This window comes from Hyperolius riggenbachi, chromosome 5, assembly GCF_040937935.1.
Source record: "Hyperolius riggenbachi isolate aHypRig1 chromosome 5, aHypRig1.pri, whole genome shotgun sequence".
Lineage (NCBI taxonomy): Eukaryota > Metazoa > Chordata > Amphibia > Anura > Hyperoliidae > Hyperolius > Hyperolius riggenbachi.
Window position 1 is genome coordinate 258,930,079 of NC_090650.1, and position 22,452 is coordinate 258,952,530.

Here is a 22,452-nt window from a genome sequence, read left to right on the forward strand (position 1 = left end):
ATAAATGGTATCATCCTGATTCAAAACTTCTTGCTTTTACTGATGGCTTATGGCCTATACACACGGGGCACAACTGTCGCCACAAACACACAAACTGTCACCAGAAAGTAAAGTTGCCGTGCAATTGAAAAGTTCAATCGCCGCAACTTCCGTCTCCGCAACTGTCGCTAGTCCGCCACGCGTACTGGTTGTGTATGCTGGCTAGCGACAGGAGACAAAGGCAAGTGAATGGAGCATCCGGCCAGGGGATGCTCCCTTCACAGACAGCTTCCGCCGCGCCGTCTCTGCCTTTCTGGCGAGACGTATGGATACCTGTCGCTCCCTGGTCTCTTGTCTCCTGGCAACAGGAGACATCTGTGCCTCATGTGTATGAGGCTTAACACGGTACAACACTATTGCTTCCACTGTGAAAGCTATAATAGCACTGTCCAAGGAGTTTTTCCATTTAGCTGATTACTGAAGGGTAAGTCACCAGTGTCTGGGATCATGTTATACATTTTCAGTGGAAATGATCACAAATAATCATTTTGTAAATTATACTTTAAATGTATATAGCTTTAGGTTTACAGTAAGCTACATGCAAGGGGTTTGATAAATCTGCCCCGATCTGTCAATATGTAATGTTGTAGGCACAGTTCTGTAACACTTTGTAGTACTGTAGAAAGCTTACCCAGACTATACCAACTCACAGGAAAAGAGAGAAATCTTCGCCTTGCAAAAATAGAAGGATGTTCCATGTTTCAATCCTGGAACTACTGCCATTGTTTATTTTTGTTTTTAAAAGAGGAGTTTGTTATTTTTGGTTGATTTGTTTTTGTTTACTTTGTTTCAGTCTGAGTGATTTACTTTCATGTTCTCCTGGTGACCACCTGTAACACGACAGAGGAAATCTCTGCAGCAAGGAGTGGAAAAAAAATCCAAAAGTTGTAAACATATTCAATTGAATAAAAAGTTTTTATTGTTGTTTAGACTCCTGTCGGAGAGTTATCTTTGCTTTCAGTCTCAGTCATTTCCAACTACCCAAACATGACGTGAGAGGAGATTTTAGTGGGAAATATTTACCCCAAGTACTGTAAGGCCCTGTTTATTCTTGAACCATTTCAGAAGTAATTCATTAGTGGAAAGGCGGCAATGCAAATCAATAGAGGTGTATTGCGTTTGCATTGTGACTCCTTGCCAAACCCTTCAATGAAAAAAACATTCTGAGGTGTTTGGCAGGCATTCCCTTTAAACTCCCATAATAAGCAGAATATCAATCAGCAATCACCAGCATGCATCAAGGGGCAGATGCTGCCTATGCCAGCAAATGGAAACTGTCCCATTAGAATAGATGAGGATTTTACAGACAAACTTTTTTTATTGCCTTGTAGTGCAAAATCCCACAAAGCACCAGCATGAATAAAGTAAAATAAAAAGCAAAAAATAACCAAACACTAGATTATTATGTTAATATGTTCTGCCTAAAGTGTCATAACTCAGTATTCACATATGCAGAGCTATGTAAGATATTGCTCACTATATTTATCCCCACTCATAATCTGTAAAATACTATGGAAGCCTTAGCAAGTTAAAGTGCTACTCCAGGCATTGTGTTGTTACACTGATATGTTAAATTAATAAAGGAGCTGCTTATAAATGGGTTCAAATATACTTTTTTTTTCATGAGATATTCAGCACTTCCTGTCCTGGTGACTGTAAAGAAGCAATGTGAGAGCTTGGGCTCATAACTTATAAATTATATAATAATAATAATAGCGTATAACTACAGTACAGTATATATAAACATAGCAGGGTATCTTATCTGTACCTCGATGCTGGGTATCTGTGCTATTTTAAAGCCATATTGCAAAGAAAGAGTTGCCTTTTTCCTCCTCCGTCACTTACAATACAGATGCACCTCCCTCCTTCTCTTTCACTAAGGCCTTTTTTCCGTTACAGTTGAACGGTGTGCTCAGCAAGCAGTTACCAATCAGCAGTGATCATTTACCAGGCAGCAGCATGCAGCTGTGAGAGTTTGAGAGGCATTTCACTGCCTATCAACTGCCTGTGGAAAAGAGGCCTCACTTTGCTGATACACCTCTCCCCTGGAAGTTGGTGCTCTAGAACTGGGAGCTAGAAGACACTTTGCAAACTCATGCAGATTAGATAAACAGAAGCTACACATTTGAACTGGTTGTAACTGTTGGATTACAAACTCTAGTACATCTATCGTTGGCTAAGGGCCCGTTTCTACTGGCGCAGTTTCTGCAGGGAATCTGCAGCGTTTACCAGCAGGCAAATCGCTCAGGGAAACTCCGCCATAGGTTACAATGGCGCCACCAGCCGAATCGCTTGCGCTAGCAATTCGGCCAACATTGTCTTACGAAATGGTGCGAGAGGCTGCGAATCCTATAGTCGTCCATGGCACGACTGATGGGATTAGTCTGCATAGCCGCAGACCCGGAAGTGCTGCCGTGCATTTTGCAGACCCGTGCGGCTCAAGTGGAAACGGGCCATTAACATTTTTAATGGTAACGTTGTTGGAAGGTGCAATCTGTAAATATTAAGTATATGTGGCTACAATTCAAAAGTGGTTTGGTAAATTTCCTTTATACCGTCATTTAAACTAAAATTATATAATGTATGAGGCATTTGTCTTCAACAAGAAAGCCTTTTTTGTGCACATATTATGCAGTTCTCTGTACTCTTACAACAGTAGTGCTCAGCAATTTATTCAGGTTTCTGATAATTCTCTGCAGAATTCAGCTTATTCAAGATAATAAAGCGTATTTTTAGCAGATAAATGGTAAGATGAAATTAAAATTTTCATAGCTTTTATCAAATACCTGAACTTTATCTACCTTGGGCATTTCTTTACCTTCAGATCACTAGATTCTCTTTAGCGAGTAGTAGCTTAAGGCCACCAGAAACTTCTGTAAAGCGGGCAGGTTGCCAGGTTTATTCGAATTTTGGCAATGGAGTTCAGTTTGATCTTGCTACATTTTTTTTCTAAAGGCACTGTATTTTTCTGCAGTACTCTGATGTAGTTTATGCTGTGTATGCAAAGCAGCTGCACAAGCCAAAATAATAATTTCAGCTGAACTTTAGCTACAGCAAAGCCTGGAGTAAAGCTTCCTTCCTGAACTTAGCTTCTCCCCTCCATTCCAGTTCCGAGGGGCTAATGTTCTATTCCCAGTCTGTAGTGTTGCTTTAACACATTCGGTGATGGGTAATGGTGGAGTTGGAGAGAAGTCTGGACACGTTTAGATTGCACATAGTTCAGCTGAACAAACTAAAAATAAACTAATTTAAAAAATAAAAGACATTGAACATCACTTAAATCTTTGGGGACATCTACATTTTTGAATTGGCTATTTTGTCTGCCGTGAATGAGTATAGACTTTTTTGTTTGCTAAAACACACAAATAAAGCCAGGTATAAAATAGAAAAATCCTATTTGCATTGCAGTGCATGATTTTTAGTTGAAAAATGGCATTAAACTGTCCATTTAGGGCTCTTTCACACTAAGACGTTGCGTTTCATGCGACGTTAAGGTCGCATAACGTGCCCCTAACGCAACGCATGTTAGTATTGAAGTTGGACGTTATATAGAGCCGTGTTATGCATCTCTTGATGCGTACTTTTTGACGCATACTATTGAACGAAAAAGGAGCATGCGGCAAATTAAAAAAAAACAACGTACTGAGCATGTGCAAACATCCGAACGCAGCCAAATACGAGTATAATGCACAGCATGCTGCACTTTCATTGAACGTGCAGCGTTATACTCCATTGCAACGTGGGCACTGTGAACAGCCCATTGATTTTTCATTGCTGTCAGTTGGGCTGCGTTACAGGCTGCTCTAACATGCGCCTGTAATGTCCCACTGTGAGCAGCCTTAGACTAAGGTTTGTATGGTTTAAATTCATGTTGGTCCATATCATACAAAGTTGGGTTCTTTGAGTTTGTTAATATCTAACTCTTTAAAAGTGTTGTGGTGCAGTGCAAACATGTTTATATTCTTCTTTAAAGGGGTGGAAAACTAAACTTCCACTTTCAGAACTCAGATGGTGTGTCTTATTTTGTTTTGGATTTGGATTATTATAAATATTTTTTCTTCAATGGGAAAAGTAACTTTGCAAGTAACCAATTGTCTTTTCACAGAGACTAGATCTAATCATTTTTAATGGCTGGTTTGTAGCAACTTTAATGCAACTGTTTTTTTGTTGTTGTTTTTAATTTTTGGTTTTATCTTGTCAGTGCTTTTGATGGAATATTGATGGTAAACCAGATCTAACACCCTGTAATTATTGATTGCTTTATTAAATGAATTAGATAATCATTCTAAAACTGATCCATCGCCACAAGATCACAATCACCTATTTTAGGCCTCTTTTCCACGGCAGTTGATAGGTAGTAAAATGCCTTTCAAACTTTCACTACTGCTTGCTGCTACCTGGTAACTGCTCACTGCTGCCTGGTAACTGATGGCTGAGCACACAGTTCAATTGCCCGTGGAAAAGAGGCCTAAATGTTCTCCACCACAGGTACAGCTCCAGTGTGATAGACCACGTCCACCACAATATTATACTTGACTAATTGCTAGGTGCAAGCAGGGTCATGTGGGAGTTGAATGTTGGTGCTAATCTATAAACATTGATGAGTGAAAACCTTTGTGGAAGATGAAAACAGGCAACTCTGGTAGGCTTAGTGGTTTACCGCAGATTGCTGTTCTGGCAGATTTTAGTCATAATTTACTGAATGTGGTAAATTAGGTCATAAGATGTGCAGTATTTTACGATATTTTACTAAAAATTTGAATTTTCATGAAAAATAGGGGTTATGTTGGCACATAATTTACCGATCAGTTTAACCACTTAAGGACCGAGGTGATAGAGATCTACGCCCTGTTTTGATGGGCTCCTGGCTGGCAGGGCGTAGATCTCTATCACCGGCACCGCCGCGATCGCGCGCACCGAACCGGCTGCACTTAGCTGTCTTATGACAGCTAAGGCTTCCGGGTATCGGCAGGAGCCGTCACTGATTGGCTCCCTGCCGTGTGATCGCTGTGAGCCAATCACAGCGATCACCCTCCGAAAGGCAACATAGTTGCCGTTCCGCCTCCCTCTCCGCCTCCCTCTCCCTGTCACTGTGGATCTTGTGTGACAGGGAGAGACGCACAGCCTGCAGCCGTGACAGGCTGTGCGATTTTAGTGTAAAAATAAACTTTTTTTTATCCAGCACTCCCCCCCCATGTATCCCTTGATCCCCTCCCAACCACATATATATATATATATATATATATATATATATATATATATATATATATATATATATAGATCTATCTATCTATATATATATATATATATATATATATATATATATATATATATAGATCTATCTATATATATATATATATATATAGATCTATCTATATATATATATATATATATATATATATATATAGATCTATCTATATATATATATATATATATATATATATATATATATAGATCTATCTATCTATATATATATATATATATATATATAGATCTATCTATATATATATATATATATATATATATATATAGATCTATCTATATATATATATATATAGATCTATCTATATATATATATATATATATATAGATATATAGATCTATCTATATATATATATATATATATATATATATATATATATATATATATATATATAGATCTATCTATATATATATATATAGATCTATCTATATATATATATATATATATAGATCTATCTATATATATATATATATATAGATCTATCTACATATATATATATATATATATATATATAGATCTATCTACATATATATATATATATATAGATCTATCTATATATATATATAGATCTATCTATCTATCTATAGATCTATCTATCTATCTATCTATAGATCTATCTATCTATATATATATATATATATCGATATATATATATATATATATATATATATATATATATCTATATATTTTACTGCATTGTGATTTTAACCACTTGCCGGCGGCAAAGTGGAGCCCGCAACGACCGCAATACGCCGATCGGCGGCGGCTCGTTGCGGACTAGCTGGCCGGGGATTGCACGCTGGATGTGCCCACCCGCGACGTCAACCCGCCAGCCAATTAGCAGCGGCGGCGGGTTGTTAACCCCCGATCTGCCGCATGTAAAGCGGATAATACGCTTTGTAATGTATACAAAGCGTATTATACAGGCTGCCTCCTGCCCTGGTGGTCCCAGTGATTGAGGGACCACCAGGGCAGGTTGCAGCCCTCCTAGTAAGTACCCAAGCACACTGATCCTGCCCCCTGATCGCCCACTGCACCCATCAGACCCCCCCTGCCCACCCCTCAGACACCTGTTTGCACCCAATCACCCCCCTAATCTCCCATTAATCACTCCCTGTCACTATCTCAACGCTATTTTTTAGATTAGGTCCTAAACTGCCCCCTGGGGGCTCCTGAACACCCCCCCCCCACACACACACACACCCTCATATCCTCCCTAGAACCTGTCACTGCTACCCATCAGATCAGGCCCTAATATGCCCCCTGCGGGCTTCTGATCACCCGGCCAAACCCTCACCCGCCCCACCGCAGTGACAGAATTGTTTTTTCTGATCACTGCTGGTACGACTTAATTGCCATGTCCAGGTCACGATTTGAGAACATTCCTGCACTTCAGTGCCAATACAACCTGTCATCTAAGAAGCCACCCTGCTTATGACCGGTTCCACAAAATTCGGCCCCTCATAGACCACCTGTCATCAAAATTTGCAGATGCATATACCCCTGTACAGTCATTTTGAGGCATTTGGTTTCCAGACTACTCCTCGTGGTTTTGGGCCCCTAAAATGCCAGGGCAGTATAGGAACCCCACAAGTGACCCCATTTTAGAAAGAAGACACCCCAAGGTATTCTGTTAGGTGTATGACGAGTTCATAGAAGATTTTATTTTTTGTCAAAAGTTAGCGGAAATTGATTTGTATTGTTTTTTTTTCACAAAGTGTCACTTTCCACTAACTTGTGACAAAAAATAAAATCTTCTATGAACTCACCATACACCTAACGGAATACCTTGGGGTGTCTTCTTTCTAAAATGGGGTCACTTGTGGGGTTTCTATACTTCCCTGGCATTTTAGGGGCCCTAAACCGTGAGGAGTAGCCTAGAAACCAAATACCTCAAAATGACCTGTGAATAGGACGTTGGGCCCCATAGCGCACCTAGGCTGCAAAAAAGTGTCACATGTGATATCGCCGTACTCAGGAGTAGTATAATGTGTTTTGGGGTGTATTTTTACACATACCCATGCTGGGTGGGAGAAATCTCTCTGTAAAGGGACAATTGTGTGTAAAAAAAATCAAAACATTTTAATTTACAGAGATATTTCTCCCACCCAGCATGGGTATGTGTAAAAATACACCCTAAAACACATTATACTACTTCTCCTGAGTACGGCGATACCACATGTGTGACACTTTTTTGCAACCTAGGTGCGCTAAGAGGCCCAACGTCCTATGAGTACCTTTAGAATTTCACAGGTCATTTTGAGGCATTTGGTTTCTAGACTACTCCTCACGGTTTAGGGCCCCTAAAATGCCAGGGCATTATAGGAACCCCACAAGTGACCCCATTTTAGAAAGAAGACACCCCAAGGTATTCAATTAGGTGTATGGGGAATTCATAGACGATTTTATTTTTTGTCACAAGTTAGTGGAAAATGACACTTTGTGAAAAAACCAATAAAAATCAATTTCCGCTAACTTGTGAAAAAAAAATGAAATCTTCTATGAACTCCCCATACTACTAACGGAATACCTTGGGGTGTCTTCTTTCTAAAATGGGGTCACTTGTAGGGTTCCTATACTGTCCTGGCATTTTAGGGGCCCTAAACCGTGAGGAGTAGTCTAGAAAATAAATGCCTCAAAATGACCTGTGAAATCCTAAAGGTACTCATAGGACTTTGGGCCCCTTAGCGCAGTTAGGGTGCAAAAAAGTGTCACACATGTGGTATCGCCGTACTCAGGAGAAGTAGTATAATGTGTTTTGGGGTGTATTTTTACACATACCCATGCTGGGTGGGAGAAATATCTCTGTAAATGGACAATTGTGTGTAAAAAAATCAAAAGAAATCTCATTTACAGAGATATTTCTCCCACCCATCATGGGTATGTGTAAAAATACACCCCAAAACACATTATACTATTTCTCCTGAGTAAGGTGATACCACATGTGTGACATTTCTTTTGCAGCCTAGGTGCGCTAAGGGGTCCAAAGTCCTATGAGCACCTTTAGGCTTTACAGGGGTGCTTACAATTTAGCACCCCCCAAAATGCCAGGACAGTAAACACACCCCACAAATGACCCCATTTTGGAAACTAGACACTTCAAGGTATTCAGAGAGGGGCATGGTGAGTCCGTGGCAGATTTCATTTTTTTTTGTCACCAGTTAGCAGAAATGGAAACTTTTTTTTTATTTATTTTTTTTGTCACAAAGTGTCATTTTCTACTAACTTGTGACAAAAGATAAAATCTTCTATGAACTCACCATGCCTCTAAGTGAATACTTTGGGGTGTCTTCTTTCCAAAATGGGGTCATTTGGGGGGTATTTATACTATCCTGGAATTCTGGCACCTCATGAAACCTGACAGGTGCTCAGAAATGAGAGAGATGCTTCAAAATGGGAAAATTCAATTTTTGCACCATAGTTTGTAAACGCTATAACTTTTACCCAAACCAATAAATATACACTGAATGGGTTTTTTTAAATCAAAAACATGTTTGTCCACATTTTTCGCGCTGCATGTATACAGAAATTTTACTTTATTTGAAAAATGTCAGCACAGAAAGATAAAAAAATCATTTTTTTGCCAAAATTCATGTCTTTTTTGATGAATATAATAAAAAGTAAAAATCGCAGCAGCAATCAAATAGCACCAAAAGAAAGCTGTATTAGTGACAAGAAAAGGAGGTAAAATTCATTTAGATGGTAGCTTGTATGACTGAGCAATAAACCATTAAAGCTGCAGTGGTCTGAATGGAAAAAAGGCTCTGGTCCTTAAGGGGTGAAAAGACTGCGGTCCTTAAGTGGTTAACCTCCCTGGCGTTCTATTAAAATCGCCAGGGAGGCTGCGGGAGTTTTTTTTTTAAATAAAAAAAAAACTATTTCATGCAGCCAACTGAAAGTTGGCTGCATGAAAGCCCACTAGAGGGCGCTCCGGATCCGCACTTTCGATCGCCTCCGGCGATCAAAAGTAACAAGGAAGGCCGCAATGAGCGGCCTTCCTTGTTTCGCTTTCCTCGTCGCCATGGCGATGAGCGGAGTGACGTCATGGACATCAGCCGACGTCCTGACGTCTGCCGCCTCCGATCCAGCCCTTAGCGCTGGCCGGAACTGTTTGTTCCGGCTGCGCTGGGCTCGGGCGGCTGGGGGGACCCTCTTTCGCCGATGCTCGCGGCGGATCGCCGCAGAGCAGCGGCGATCAGGCAGCACACGCGGCTGGCAAAGTGCCGGCTGCGTGTGCTGCTTTTTATTTGATAGAAATCGGCCCAGCGGGGCCTGAGAAATCCTCCTGCGCAGGTTACCCCGAGCTGAGCTCGGGATAACCGGCAAGGGGGTTAAAGCAGATGCGAGATGAAAAACTATCTATAACAAGTAACTTGTCTATATATCTTATCTAAAGTTTAGATAGTTTACACAGCAAATCTAGCTGCAAACAGCTTCAACACAATATGATTATTTCTTACTGTGATACAATGACACAGCCATGTTGTTTGTAAACATTACACACAGGCAAAGCTGATAGCATCTCCAGCTCTCTGCCTGTGACAAATTCACTCTGCTCTCCTCCTCCCTTCTCCCCTCTGCCTCTGAAATCTCTGGCTAGTAACCTCCTCTTCCTCCTGCCCAGACTGATCTCCCATACGCCCTTGCTACAGTGCCAAGGCTCTCTGAAAAGCTGTGGGCGAGGCTTGTTTAGTTTATAGGGAATAAGAGTTTTAAAACAAAACAAAAAAAGTATTTGGCTTGAGGAATGCCCTTTAACCACTTTACCCCCGCACGTACGGATTTCTCCGCCCCTTTTTCCATCCTTTCACCCCCAGGGACGGAGAAATCCGTACTCTGCGCACTCCCGCCGCTGTCCGCGCTCCCGCTCGTAAACACGCCGCCCGCCGCTAGTAAACACGCCGCCGCCCGCTCGCTCAGAGATCAACGAACGGGAAAATCCATTCCCGTTCGTTGATCTAAGCCCCGCAATGATCTGCTGCCGCTCGGCTGAGCAGCGCGATCATTGTGAAAAAATAACAAAGTCCCAGCCTCTTTCTACTTCCTGCAAGCGTCCGGAAGGACGCTTGCAGGTCGCATGAAACAAATTGGTAATGTTGCCATCTTGTGGCCAAATAGTAAAACTACACCCTAACCATTTTTTACACACAAATAAACTTGTTTTACACAAAAAATTAACTCCTTACCTCCCACACTCCCCAATTATTATTTTTTTGTAATTAAAAAAAAAATAAAAAATTTACAATTTAAAAAAAATACATAAATAGTTACCTTAGGGACTGAACTTTTAAATATTTATGTCAAGAGGGTATAACACTGTTACTTTATAAACTATGGGCTTATAATTAGGGATGGACGCAAAACTGAAAAAAATGCACCTTTATTTCCAACTAAAATATTGGCGGCAAACATTGTGATAGGGACATAATTTAAACGGTTTTATAACCGGGATAAATAGGCATATACATTTAATGGGTTTTAATTACAGTAGCATGCATTATTTAAAAACTATAAAGGCCGAAAACTGAAAAAAGATAATTTTTTTCCCACATTTTTTCCTATTTTCCCATTAAAACACATTTAGAATAAAATTATTCTTGGCATAATGTCCCACCTAAAGAAAGCCTAATTGGTGGCGAAAAAAACAAGATATAGTTCATTTCATTGCGATAAGTAATGATAAAATTATAGACGAATGAATGGAAGGAGCGCTGAAAGGTGAAAATTGCTCTGGTGGTCAGGGGGTAAAACCTCTCAGTTGGGAAGTGGTTAAACTATATGAAAGGAACACAATTATGCAATGAGTAAAAGTTTATCTCGGATCCACTTTATGACCTGCCTGTATCTGCCGGTAAAGTAAAGTCAATGCGCTTCTGCAGTTTTTGGTGGAGTTCCTATTCAGGCTGTGTAACTGAAAAGAGTTATAGAAATAAAACTCCAAATATTTACTGGATTTTTTTTAATGTGGGATACCTACAAATTTACATTCCTTAGTTTGCTACATAATCAGTTACACCTCCACTCCCCAAATAAAACCTTCCAAAGACTACCCTAGCTAATGGAAGACCATTAAAGACTATTTTTATTGTTTATCACATGCTTACTGCTGAAATACTGCACTTTTACCGCATTTCCCACACTTTTTCCCACATTTTTTGGAAATAGGGAAACATCTTTCAGAATTGCCACAAAAAAATGGAAAAAAAATCAGATTTCAATATTTTACCCACAAGTATTTACTGAACATAGCTACCAGAAATGAGGCTACTGCATTGCATGATTGTTACCAGCAACATGGGCTGTCTATGAGAAAGTTGATTCTCTGCCATCTCTAGGTTCACTCATTGTTTTACAATATTTGTTTTTCTTTGTTAATGTGATTCATAGTTGCTTTAGATGCTTTGAAATATGTATCATTGATCTAAAAGAAGATATCTTTAAATCAAGGTTGCTTGTATTCAATAAGAGAAATCTTCCTGGAATGGCTTTTACTGCACAGGTGCCTCATGGCGAGATTACTTCTTTGTCTTGTCCCTGCAAAATATTTGAATTTACCTTACTGTCTCTGCTGGCACCAGCTGCCGCAGGTATGGGATGTAAAATCTTACCTGGGGGATACAGAAAACACTGATCTGACACTCACATTCTAATTCTTCAGGTTCTGTCCAAAACTAAAGGAAGAAGTATTGCCTTCAGTTTCATTTTAATAGTTTGATTATAAATGCTCACTTTTGATATAAGAAATTTAAACACTTCATCTTACTATCTGTGAAAGTTCATAATTCACAGGATTTTAGGGCATTCCAGACTTTGGGACACTGCAAGATATAATAAAAAACACTGGCATAGGAGCAACATTCAGCTAATGTGTGCATTACTTCAGCAGTTACATTTACCGTATATTATCTTGTACATGTCATTGCAGAAGAAAATGACTGCATATTGGCATAAGCATAAATCTGCACTATGTTTTCATGAATGAACTGCTAGTCCTTATTAAGATTAAATGCATTCCTTAATCTTTACATTGCCTGGCATTAGGCACAATCTTTATTTGATAGAAAAAGTCAATTGTATGAAAAAGGATATCTCAGGTCTAGATATACCTGCACATAGGCCGGTGCCGAGTCTCAGCTGGACTGCCCGTACAGCTCGTAAAGCATCAATAGTAGAAAAGAGACGGCACACCACTGGCTCTGCAAACTTGCTGTGTATTGGCGAACAAAACACTACATGTTACGGATCATTGATCCTTCATCAGGTGTATAACAACAGTGAAATGTGTACAACCACATATAAATACACAATCAGGTGTGGCCCACCACACCCTACTCAGCTCCACCCACCAAAACATTTAACCATTTAAACATTTAAACATTTAACCCCCTGGTCCATAGCACATAATGTCCGTGAGGATATATCACATTAATGTAAAAGAACTGGTCAAATGGCACTCCAATTTGGCTACCAAAAAACTTTCATCAGAACTGACCGTACTTTCTGGCACTTCCCCTCAAGGACTGCCACAGAACCACCTGTGAACAAACATGGGGTTGTAAGTACTGCATATACCAATCCATCTACTACCAATCATATGGTCTACAAGACATCCTATGCGTTGCCCACTATAAAAAGCATATAAATTATATAAATTAAAACATGTTGTAAAACACATTTATAGGAAACATTTAAGGGGCAGTCTTTCGTTCATGCCTCTTGGAGTCACTACATCCAGCATATGGATCCACCTTGCCTCCCGTTGTTTTAGCAATTTCTCACGGTTTCCCCCTCTCTTCGAGGTGGCTACAGCCTCCAACACACACCACCTTAATTGGGCAGCATTATGACCCGCCGCAAAAAAATGCCTAGCCACTGAGGTGTCGTAACTTTTTCGTTCACCCTCAGCATATCTAGTAATGGCCCTTTTATGTTCTTGTATGCGGGTCCTAACTGCTCTGGTCGTTTCTCCCACATACATGAGTCCACACGGGCACTTCAACCCGTATACCACCCATGCAGTGGAACAATAATGTCTACCTTTGATGGGGACCTCATGACCTGTGTGTGGGTGACCAATTCTCTCCCCCCTAATGATGCCACTGCACACATTGCAATTGAGGCATGGGTACGTCCCCGCCCTCCCTGTGGTAGCATTAGCATCACTGGGGGAAGTGTCAGTGCGTCTCACCCTGTCATAAACAGTCCTACCCCTTCTTAAGGAAAAAAGGGGTTCCTCACTAAATAGTGACCCTAGCTCTCTGTCATTTCTCAACATAGGCCAGAATCTCCGTACTGATTTCTTAATCAACTCCGTATTTTTACCAAGATTCATAACAAAAGGGACCCCTTTCTGTTGCCTAGTGTGACCATTGCTTGTTAGCAGGGTAGACCTACTTATTGCCCTTACATCATTATTGACCCTAGCAAGATGGCGTGTGTTGTAGCCTTTCCGTGCAAACTTGGCGGTCAACTCTTGACCAGCCTTCAAAAAATCCTCATCTCTAGTGCAGATACGTCTGGCCCTGAGGAACTGCCCCCTTGGTATTGCTTTAACCACATGTCTTGGGTGATGGCTATCACACCGCAATAAATTATTGCGGTCTGTGGGCTTCCGGAACAACTTAGTAACGAACCGGCAATCGACGACCTTGAGAGACACATCCAAAAAATTTATAGCGTCCCTAGCCACTTCAAGCGAAAATTTAATCGTCGGGTGCATCGTGTTGGCCTCGTTAACCATCTCATGGAGCATTTCCTCAGGGCCCCTCCATAGGAGTAACACATCATCGACAAAACGATAGTATTGGTATATATATCTATTGAATTTTGGATTGCACAAAAACATAGTGCGCTCCAATGATTCAACAAATATATTGGCGACAGAGGGAGCAGCCGGAGATCCCATACTTGCCCCTTGGCGCTGTATATAAAAATCATTATGGAACCTGAAATAATTGGATTTGAGAATGAGTTCCAGACAATCTAGTAGAAAATATACCATTCCATTAGAGAGACTGGTTTCAAGTAACTTGTCCTCAATGACAGTAATAGCCTCATCCTGAGGTATTGCCGTGAAGAGGCTTTGGATGTCAAGGCTGCAAAAGATGATGTCACTTGGTACCTCATTCAATGCCTCCAGCCTCACCAACAAGTCAGTGGTGTCTTTTAGGCAGTGAGGAAATGAATTAACAATACTTTGTAAATGCATATCCAAAAAACCTGCTAAGGGGTATAATACTGAACCCCTACTGGACACAATCGGGCGTCCGGGGGGGTCAGTAAGCTGTTTATGGATTTTCGGCAACAAGTATAAAAGAGGTATGCTAGGATGCTCTACTGTCAGGCTCTTGGCCAACTTGCTGTCAATCACCTCATCCTCCACAGCAGCAGATAATAAACGATCAACCTTTCCTTTTACTATTGTAGTAGGATCACTGTCACATTTAGTATAGTGTAATTCATTCTGTACCTGCTTGAAACCCTCTCTCAGGTAACTACTAGTGTCCTGTATCACAGTTGCCCCTCCCTTATCTGCCTTAGTGATAATAATGTCAGCATTATCAGCTAACCGCTTCAGGGCCACACTTTGATTTGCAGTTAAGTTGGGATGACTGAATTTGCTAATGTCCCAGTTTCTGGTGATTTCTTGTCTGACCGCTTTTTCAAAGTTATCAATAGCTGGAAATTGTTCCTCTGGAGACCAATCAGAACGCTGTGTGTACCTGGATAATCTATTGTCAGTCCCACTCTCAGGCATGTCATCTTTGAAAAAGGCCTTCAATTTCAGCCTCCTTATGAACCTAAACCAGTCCACTTCCCACTCAAACATGCTGTCAAGATGAGTAGGCACAAACCCCAATCCTTTCTCCAATACCGACAATTCCACTGGGTCAAGTTTGTAAGAGGAAATGTTAATGATGTTGCTCACCTGGTCTAGGTTCGTTTCCTCAACTGGTAATAGTCCCTCTGTTGTCGTGCACTCGATCTGCTTGGGGCTGAACTGCCTCCTCTTTGCCCTGCTTGCATTGACTAGGACAGACACCTAGGTGATGTACAGTGACCTTCACCTTGAAAGTGAACCTGAGACGAAACTTGGGTTAAAGTGGATACTTTTCTAAGAAGAGAAAAACCTCTGGATCCTGTAGAGGCTTCTTGTGTTTTTTGTGCCTCTGCCACCAATTGCAATTACCCTCTGAAAGATCAGGACTTTCCTCCTCTTCATGCAAGAGCATGGCTTTCCTGCACCTGCGCTAGCACGGCCGCACCTGCACAATAGCATGGAGCAGCTTGTGCACGAACAGCCCTGCCTGACTGTGCAGGTGCAGCTAGGCTGTTGAGCACTTCCACTCCACTTTTTGGAGATGAGCATGCGATTGTTTTACAATTTAAACTGCTCTGCCTGGCATACAAATCCATTCACCATACCTTCATTATGTACATCTCACATCTCATTCAGAGATACTTCCCAACTCACTCTCTCCGCTTCTTTAACAGTTTACGGATGTCCACCACTCGCATCACTTGCCCATGACTTGTCCAGAGCTACTCCTAGTCTATGGAACACCCTTCCTCTCCCCATTATGCTTTCACCCACCTTCAGCTCATTCAAGCTGACCTTAATCACTTAAGTCTATCTGGAGGGATCTATCCGTCCAGATAGACTCTGCTGCTGCCACTGCGCCGTGCGCACTCCCACCGCCTGCGTTTAGCCCCGAAATCAATGAATGGGAATATAGTTCCCATTCATTGATCTAAGTCCCATGCTGAAAAACCAACTGCCTCTTATCAGAGGCCGCAGTCTTTCTGCAGGAAAAAGTTTCCTGTCGTTCTAATGCTTCCTGGAAGCGAGATCGTTCGCTTCCAGGACTTTTTGACTGTGGCCATCTTGTGGCCAAATAGTAAATCTACACCCACATACATTTTTTATTAAATAAATACATTATATTACATTTCACACCAAAAATTACCCAAATAAATGTTTTTATAAAAAAAAAAAAGCCAATTAAAAAAAAAAACCAAAGTAAATAGTTACCTAAGGGTCTGAACGTTTTGAATATGCATGTCAAGAGAGTATATTAACATAATTTTTTAAATTATAAGCTTAAAAGTAGTGATGGACGCAATTTGAAAATATGCACCTTTATTTCCAAATAAAATATTGGCGCCATAAATTGTGATAGGGACATAATTTAAATGGTGTAATAACCAGGACTAATGGGAAAAATAAAATACATTGGTTTTAATTATGGTAGCATGTATTAATTTCAAACTATAATGGCCAAAACTGAGAAATAATGAATTTTTTCAATTTATTTCTTAATCTTCCTGTTAAAATGGATTTAGAATAAAATAAATTCTTAGCAAAATGTACCACCCAAAGAAAGCCTAAATGGTGGTGGAAAAAACAAGATATAGATCATTTCAGTGTGATAAGTAGTTATAAAGTTATTGGCGAATGAATGGGAGGTGAAAGTTGCTCGGATGCATAAGGTGAACAACACTATAGGCTGAAGTGGTGAAAGAGTAACTGTCAGGCTGCAAAAGCTAATTTAAACCTCTATTCTCCTGTGTTAAACAGTTTAGAAGGAAGCCAAAAAGGCAATACTGAAGTTAAAAATCTCTCTTACTTTTGATGTGTGCTGAACAGCAAGGATGTTAGACCCAAGCTCTTAAAAGGACGAGAGGCCGCATACCATACTGCAAAGCATTCTGGGGCTGCTTGGGTCCTCCCCTCGGCTGCTAGTGAGAAGTCACAGGCTCATGTTACAACAGCCAGCACTGAAAAATCTCCGGGCAGAGTATACTGCATGAGTCCGCTATTGTTCCTAGCCACATGGCTAATTAATATTCACTGCACAGTAGTGTTGTATTTTTTCTGAGTGGAATCATCAGGAAGCAGGCAGAACATGACGACACATTTGGCTTCATAGGAGACAGACAAACATGGAACCTGCCATGAGCTGTCAGGAGCATCATTCTCTGCAAATACTATATAAAAATTCTGTGAAATCCAAACGGGGACAGTGAAATGCATATGTAATGTAAGTACAGCCAATATTTAGCTACTGATATATGTGTTTTTTTTCTCTGAGACCTTATACCTAACAGCTCCTCTTTAAAGACCCATTTATTCACCATTGCTTGCCCGCCATCCTCACAGCTCCAACCCCCTCTATTGGACATGCACCCCTTCCCTTTATGTATGATGGGTTGATTTTTATAATGGGCCTGATATCCTACGAGATAATTTTTTATCTTCTGTTTAAAATAACTTTTCAGAAGTCTGCAATTGAAAAAGTGCCAGAAAGTAGGTGAGAAAGAACTGTGAAAATGATTCTGAATGTTTTCTTGCTTGCTGTTGGCTTAAAGGGCATATTATTAATAAGAGAGATGTGAAAATATCACCTAGGAGAAAATGTAAGAGAAAAAGGCCTATATGCAATTTAACTTTTTCTTGAGAGTTTTCTCCTAGGTTAAAATTTTTCATCTTCTATTTAAAATAATGTTTTAGCACTTTGCAATTGAAAATGTACTAAAAAGTTGGCGAAAAGTGCTGTTAAAATTATTTTGAGTATTTGTTGGCTTGCTGGTGGTGTAAAACACATTTTATCGACACGTTTAAATATATCGCCTAGGAGAAAACTCAAGGAGATATATATATATATAATTGCATATGGCCCAAAGTGAATTGGATCGTGTCCATTGTACTTTGTGGGACAAACTATTGAATTTATGTGTGTGAGTAAAGTTATGCTTGATTGTGTTTTGTTTAAAGAGAAACTCCAACCTAGAATTGAACTTTATCCCAATCAGTAGCTGATACCCCTACATGAGAAATATAATGCTTTTCACAAACAGACCATCAGGGGGCGCTGTATGACTGATTTTGTGCTGAACCCCCTCCCACAAGAAGCTCTGAGTACCGCGGTACTCTGGGCAAACTGCCACAATGTAACAATGTTCACAGACAGGAATTAGCTGTTTACAGCTGTCTCTAACAGCCAAAACAGCTCGGAGCAGCTACATAACCTGCCCACAGTAAAACTGTCACCATGTAATGTCAGAATGTAAATCGGGGAGAGGAAAGATTTTACAATGAGCAAACACTGACTAAATCATTTTTACATAATCATGGTAAAAAATGAAGCACTTTTTTTACTACATTATTTTCACTGGAGTTCCTCTTTAAATTTTATCATTAAACTGAATGCAAAGCAGACACCAAAACACATTCCGTAGCAGATTGACAAATGTCACTCACTTAATTCAACATGCTCGTTTAGTTGTTATTGATAATTAACAGTTCCTCTCTAGTATATACTTTACCTCCAAGCATTCATTGATTAGCTGTGTTATTTTGGCCATGTAATAACCTTTCATTATATAAAAAATGGTTTAAATTACCTCTCAAGTGGTTAAATATGTGGTGCACTGATGGATAGAAACATTTCTTAAGCCCTTTTCAACTGTATAAACAGTCAAGAACTCTTAGAAAACACTTATACTCTGAGTCTAGGAAAGATATTGGGTTTGTCTTCTCTGACCCATTAATATATTGTCTGGATTAATATGTTCCTTTAAAAATACCATCTAAATATTTGTAATTATAATTAAAGGACCACCATTGCAAAAATTAAAAAAATTGAAATGCACGTATATGCATATGTATGAAATGTACATTTGTTCCAGAGTGAAATGCACTATACATTTTTTTTCCTGTGCCACTGTCACTTACAATAAATTGTAAAAATCTGACAAGTTTTACATAGTTATTTTGGTTGAAAAAAGACATACGTCCATCGAGTTCAACCAGAGAACAAAGTACAACACAAGCCTGCTCCCTGAAATATCCCTGTTGATCCAGAGGAAGGCGAAAAAACCCTTACAAGGCATGGTCCAATTAGCCCCAAAAGGGAAAAAAATCCCTTCCCGACTCCAGATGGCAATCAGATGAAATCCCTGGATCAACATCATTAGGCATTACCTAGTAATTGTAGCCATGGATGTCTTTCAACGCAAGGAAAGCATCTACGCCCCCTTTAAATGCAGGTATAGAGTTTGCCATAACAACTTCCTGTGGCAATGCATTCCACATCTTAATCACTCTTACTGTAAAGAACCCTTTCCTAAATAAATGGCTAAAACGTTTTTCCTCCATGAGCAGATCGTGTCCTCTAGTCCTTTGAGAAGGCCTAGGGACAAAAAGCTCATCCGCCAAGTTATTATATTGCCCTCTGAATATACATGTTAATTAGATCCCCTCTAAGGCGTCTTTTCTCTAGACTAAATAAGCCCAATTTATCTAACCTTTCTTGGTAAGTGAAACCTTCCATCCCACGTATCAATTTTGTTGCTTGTCTCTGCACCTGCTCTAAAACTGCAATATCTTTTTTGTAATGTGGTGCCCAGAACTGAATTCCATATTCCAGATGTGGCCTTACTAGAGAGTTAAACAGGGGCAATATTATGCTAGCATCTCGAGTTTTTATTTCCCTTTTAATGCATCCCAAAATTTTGTTAGCTTTAGCTGCAGCGGCTTGGCATTGAGTACGATTATTTAACTTGTTGTCGATGAGTACTCCTAAGTCCTTCTCCAAGTTTGACGTCCCCAACTGTATCCCATTTATTTTGTATGGTGCTAGAGTCCAGGCATGGGCAAACTCGGCCCTCCAGTTGTTATGGAACTACAAGTCCCACAATGCATTTGCCTTTGAGTCATGCCTGTAGCTGTCAGACTCCTGCAATGCATTGTGGGACTTGTAGTTCCGTAACAGCTGGAGGGCCGAGTTTGCACATGCCTGCGCTAGACCATTGGTACGACCAAAATGCATGACTTTACATTTTTCAACATTGAATTTCATTTGCCATTTATGTGCCCATATAGCCATCCTATCCAGATCCTGTTGCAATATGACACTATCTTCCTGAGAGTTGATGATTCTGCCCAATTTTGTATCATCTGCAAAAATAGCAACATTGCTCACTACTGCTTCTACTAGGTCATTAATAAATAAATTGAAGAGCACTGTACCCAGTACAGACCCCTGTGGGACCCCACTGCTAACAATCTCCCTTTTTGAGTATGATCCATTGACCACAACTCTTTTTCTGTCCATTAGCCAGTTCCCTATCCATGCACACAGACTCTTCCCCAGTCCTTGCATCCTCAACGTTTGCACCAGACTTTTGTGGGGAACAGTGTCGAAGGCCTTTGCAAAGTCCAAGGTTATCACATCTACAGCATTCCCAATATCCACATTAGTGTTCACTACCTCATAAAAGCTGAGCATGTTAGTCAAACAGGACCTGTCTTTAGTAAACCCATGTTGATGCTGAGAAATAAGATTATTTTCTACTATGAAGTCTACTCTTAGTAACCCCTCGATAGTTTGCATACAACTGATGTTAAGCTTACAGGTCTATAATTTCCTGGATCTGATTTTTTGCCCTTCTTAAATAATGGGAAAACGTGGGCTGTACGCCAATCCACTGGGACTCTGCCAGTTGAAAGAGAGTCGCAAAAGATAAGATAAAGGGGTTTATCTATAACTTAACTTAATTCCCTTAGGACCCGAGGATGCATGCCATCCGGGCCAGGTGCTTTGTCTATTTTTAATTTATTTAGTCTTACCTTCACTTCTTCCTGCGTTAAGTATTTAATATTACAGTTGGAAGATTGAGACTCTTCTGCATCTGTAATTTGCAACAGTGCTGTTTCCTTTGTGAAGACAGAAGCAAAGAAAGCATTTAATAGCTCTGCCTTACCTTGGTCATCCACCATTGAGTTCCCACCCTCATCCTTTAGGAGTCCTATACAGTCAACCTTTCTTTTTTTTAGAGTTGATGTACTTGTAAAACTTTTTTGGGTTAGATTTGATATCCCTAGCGATTTGATTTTCAGCTTCGATCTTTGCCAATTTTTTACAATTTTTATTGCACTCCTTATAATTGCTTAGTGCAGCCTCGGTCCCCTTCTGTTTTAGGACCTTATAGGCATTTTTTTTCCTCTTCATTTTATCTCTAACCTTTCTATTCATCCATAGAGGCCTTTTTTATTCCTAGACATTTTGTTTCCATATGGGATATACATACTTCAATATTGATTGAGAATAAGTTTAAAAGCTTGCCATTTCTCATCAGTGTCCTCCCCTTGTAGTACATTATCCCAGTTCACCAAACTTAGTGCCTGCCTAAGTTGATTGAACTTTGCTTTTCTAAAATTCATAGTTTTAGTGGTCCCGCTATCCCGTGGCCTATCAGTCACCAGATCAAACGTTATCATGTTGTGATCACTATTTCCCAAATGTTCTTGAACCTGCACATTTGATACATTATCTGGTCTATTAGAAATGATCAGATCCAGTAACGCATTCCCCCTAGTTGGTTCCGTTACCATTTGAGTCAAGTAATTGTCCTGTAGTGCTGCCAGAAATCTGCTGCTTTTACCAGAGTGGGTAGCCTCAATACTCCAGTCAATGTCTGGAAAGTTGAAGTCGCCCATAACTATGACCTCATTTTTACTTGCAGCTTTTTCAATCTGCTGTAGTAATCGCAGTTCTGCAGCTTCATTAATATGAGGTGGCCTGTAGCATACCCCAATAAGCAATTGGCAACTTTCATTTCCACCATGAATATTTACCCAAACAAACTCCACATCTTCGCAATCTTCCTCCATCTCATCGTTGAGGACAGCTGTAAAAGAATTCTTAACAAAGAGACAAACCCCCCCACCTTTTTCCTGTTCTATCCTTCCTAAACACATTGTATCCCTCTAAATTAGCTATCCAGTCATGGCTTTCATCCATCCATATCTCGGTTATTCCCACAATGTCATAGCCTTTGTCATTCAGAATGAACTCTAGTTCGTCTATTTTATTTGCAAGGTTCCGAGCATTGGTTACCGTGCACTTTATATTTTTACCACCACATTTACCAATTTTGTTTACATGAAATGGGCTACTTGAAGTTTTACCAACCTCCTTAATCTTTACACTGTCCCCACCCCCCTCTCCACCCCCAATAATGTTAGGCTCCCACTGTCTTTTTACCTTATCTTGTCTATGTATTAAGACTTTATCCTTCCGCCTCCCCCCAGATCCTAGTTTAAAAACTCCTCCAACCGTTTAACCATCTTCTCCCCAATGCAGCTG

At 40.1% G+C, this 22,452-nt stretch overlaps 1 protein-coding gene across 6 annotated transcripts in view; it reads left to right on the forward strand.

Annotated features, from left to right (window-relative positions):
- Positions 1-22,452, forward strand: part of FARS2 (phenylalanyl-tRNA synthetase 2, mitochondrial) — a 405,583-nt gene that overhangs the window by 80,537 nt on the left and 302,594 nt on the right. The window lies entirely within an intron of this gene.